The following is a 4178-nucleotide window of genomic DNA, read 5'->3' on the forward strand; positions in this document are numbered from 1 at the left end:
CTATGGAAATATCACCGTAAAATTTCAAGTCTAAATTTGCCTGGTACCTACTGCTTTAAACCAAAAATGAGTTAATATTTTGCGAAACCACTAAATTTTTAATAAATAATACTGAATTTGTTGATTTTAATTAACAATTTTTTTTTTTCTCTAATAAATATTACTTATTTACCTCAAGCTTTTTCCAGTAATTTTAACCAAAAAAAAAAGACAAAAACTTGGGTTTGAGAGGATTAAGTTAGATTAAAGCTTCCTTGATTTTTCAATTGTGTTAGTTTAATTTATGACTGCTAAGCTCAAACTCCCAATCCCAAACTTCAATCTCTCAATCCTAAACAGCTAAATATCTTGCGATAACAGGTTGAAGTTCAATAATAGAGCTATTAAAAGGTTTATAAGAAAATTTTATTTTAAGTGGTACGAATTTTGCGTCTTCAGTTTACTTACTACGAAGAAATATCTCCAATAATTTTTTCAAATAAAAAAAAAACATTTCTAGTAATTTTAACAAAAAAAAAAAAACCTTAGAGGGTTAAGTTAGTTTAAAGCTTTCTTGATTTTTCAATTGTATTAGTTTAATTTATGACTGCTATGTTCAATTCTTCAACTCCTTCCCAGAAATTTAAATCTCTCGCAATAATAGGTTAAAATTCAGTAATAGAGCTATTAAAGGGTTTATAAGAAAATTTAATTTTGTTAGATATGAATTTTGTGTCTTCAGTTTATTTATGAAAAAATATCCTTTATAACTTTTTCAAATAAAAAAATAACTAGAACTTAGGCTGTAGAGGGTTAAGTTAGATTAAATCTATTTTGATTTTTCAATTGAGAAATTTCAAACCCCTTCTACGTACACACATGAGTCTCTCGCAATAACGAGGTAATATTCAATAATAGAGCTATTAAAGGGTTTAAATAAAAGTTTATTTTAAGAGATACGAATTTTGTGTCTTCAGTTAACTTGCTGCAATGAAATATCTTCAATAATTTATTTAAATAACAAAAAATTAGCTAAAGGGTTAAATTCTTTATGTGAATTAGGGAATTAGTCCATAATAAACGAAAGTGTACAAAGAAGTGTGAATTAAATCACTTAGGAGGTCTTTCCTCCTGAATTGGAAGTGACTTAAGAATCATGAAATATTATATTTATAATATGCTTTACTTATTTGAACTATAATAGCTGATTTATAAGAGTATACCTGTAGGAGGAATTCCAACTATGTGCAAAGTACAACAAATTTTTGTTCTAAAAATAAGTAAGAAATGTAGTTTGAATATTTTCAAAAACTCAAATATCTTCTTCTTTAGCTATCCACAAATGAAAAAGATACAATTGTTCTTATCAAAACTCAAATAACCGTTCTTCCGAAGGACAGACAATTTTTACGCTAAAAATTAGTAATGAAGGTAGTTTGGATATTTCCAAAAGTTTAAATATATTCTCCTGTAACAAAAAATTTTTGTTCTAAAAACAAATAAAAAAATATAGTTTGGTTCTTTTCAAAACTGAAATACTCTATTCTTTAACTACCCGCCGCAGGACAGACAATTCACACTAAAAACAGATAAAAAAAGGTAGTTTGAAAGGTAGTTTTCTCTCTAAAGCTCAAATATCGTGACTGACTTAATAAGAATTTACTAACGAAGGCTTTATAAATCAGGTTAGTTACGCGAACTTTATTATTAATATCATTTACTACATAAATGATGTATTTCTTTCTTTTTATTCCACTAATCTAATCTACAAGATTATATAGCAGTTATATTCAAAAACTAACAGATTAACTTAATTTTAATAACAATAAAAATTATATAATAAATGTATTACAAATTCATTTCCACAAGCTAAGGTTAGGTTGGAGTGGCAGTCTGATATACCAAAGCCTGCTTTGAACTCAAACAATAGTTTGTTGTGATACCACGGTTTAATAGACCAAAAGCACTTCCAGAAGAACCGCAGTTGTCAGCTTACAGAGAATGCTGAAATATACAGCTCTTCCATTTATATGAAATTGTGCCAGCCTGTCAAGTCTATAAACTTTGTAAAGAACCTTTTTTTCTCAAGCCAAGGTTTTGCTCGCCGGATCCCAGAGTCGTTACAAGAATATTTTTTTCTCTGTAACCCTGAATCTTCTCGTAATTAAAAAAACGGGCTATTTTCGTTAGTTTCGTGGTTTTTATTATTTTTCTCAAAATAAATTTATTACAATATTTATAGTTATACTTATGTACTAATGATATTTTATTGTAATTATAAATACGGACAAATAATATAACTCCTGTAAATAAGAGAACACAAAAGAATGAGTAAAGGTAGGCTAGGAGACAACACTACCGACAGGGCTGTGTTGCTAGGTTCAGTGTTACCGACTGGGCTACACTGTGGGATTAGGTAACAACACTACCGATAGGGCTGTGTTGCTAGGTTCAGTGTTACCGACTGGGCTACACTGTGGGATTAGGAAACAACATTACCGATAGGGCTGTGTTGCTAGGTTCAGTGTTACCGACTGGGCTACACTGTGGGATTAGGAAACAACACTACCGATAGGGCTGTGTTGCTAGGAATCAGTTCTATGACTTAATAATTACCTCTGTGATTATCTTGTGAAGTGTTCTGCTTCACGACCTGTGATTGAACCTCTGGTGATGTGCACTGTTCGAAGTGCTGTGGCCAAGTTCCTGTGTTTTACTTTGCTTCTCCTTTTATACGGATTTTATAGAACGGGATAACTGACTTCTGAGTGCATACTGTGTAGCTTTCTTCTAAGTTGTTATTGCTTGCTACTGATTTCGCTATGTTCTGCTGTTGTTGTTCGCTGCATATTTATTATTAAAATTTGGCAAAAATAATTACCCTCAAAGAAATCGGAAGTATTATTACTTAATTTGTATTTTCAAGAGATTTATTGTTTCTTTTAATTTTGATAACTAAATTCTATGATAATTTATAATTACTTATTACTATCTTACTTTCTAAAATAATTCCTTTTACTTTATTAATACTTTATACATTTTTTCATAGCTTAGACTAATATTTTTTTCCGTGGGTTTGGTTTTACTAATAATAGCTTAATTCTATTGTTTTGTTTGTTTACAATAATAATAATAACTTCATGCTATATATATATTTTTTTCGACTAAAATAGTTTTAATTCTGTTGTTGGGTTTTTTTTTTATTTGTTTACTATAATAACTTCACGCTATTTTCAACTATCATAATTTACTTGTGACGCGTTGGAAAAAATCGTCACAACTTGACTAAGACCCTAATTTTGCAGACTGACAGCTCTGTCAGAGCCTTAAGAAAATAGGCCTTAAGATTTTAAATCAAAGCTTTGGGAAAATGAATTGATAAAAACAAAGTGTACCATTGAATAAACTATATCAGACCCCTCAACTTAAATGAATATAAATTATACTATTTTATAACCAAATTAATAACTGTTGTCTGTATCTCAATTCTGAACGATCAAAGTACTGAGAAATTGATTTTCTTTTTGTGTTAAAAAAAAATTTCTTCTTCTTATAACATATCGGCCGATAAGTCCATATGATAACTAATAAAACAACTCTTTGAAAAAATTCAACTTATTCATTAACGTAGTCTCTTGAATAAGACTTTGTTCATTCTAGAGCTTCTGCAGTATTTCGATACCCTTCATGCAGAATGATTTATCATAGTATGTTCCATCCAGGAATGATTGTTTACTAATAGTACATACATAAACATTTTATTGAATTATGTTTTCTTTAACATGTTTCTATATCTAGATGTTCACGTTCAGAAAACTTCTGATTTTTTCATTTGAAGTTAAACCTAACACATATATCAAATGTTATTCACACTCATAACGTACCAAATTTGAATTTGATGAATGGTTGGTTATAGGTAATACATTCATGTAGATAGTACATTTCTTTATCTGCTTCTCATAACTTCTAACCATTTTTATTGTTAACAGTATTAACCACCAACTTTCATGCAGTCAAGTGAAGCTTATTAAGCTTAACACTCCATAAACATAAGCTGTCAATAAGCCGATGTGAGATATATAATGTAATAAATGAAAGGAAAAATTGATAAACTGATTTCTTTGTAAATGTTAAATAGAGTTTTAATACTGGTTTTGGAGGAATCAAATAGCATATAAAAAAGTTCTGACTTAACCGAC

This window comes from Teleopsis dalmanni, chromosome 2, assembly GCF_002237135.1.
Source record: "Teleopsis dalmanni isolate 2A chromosome 2, ASM223713v2, whole genome shotgun sequence".
In the NCBI taxonomy this organism is placed as follows: Eukaryota; Metazoa; Arthropoda; class Insecta; order Diptera; family Diopsidae; genus Teleopsis; species Teleopsis dalmanni.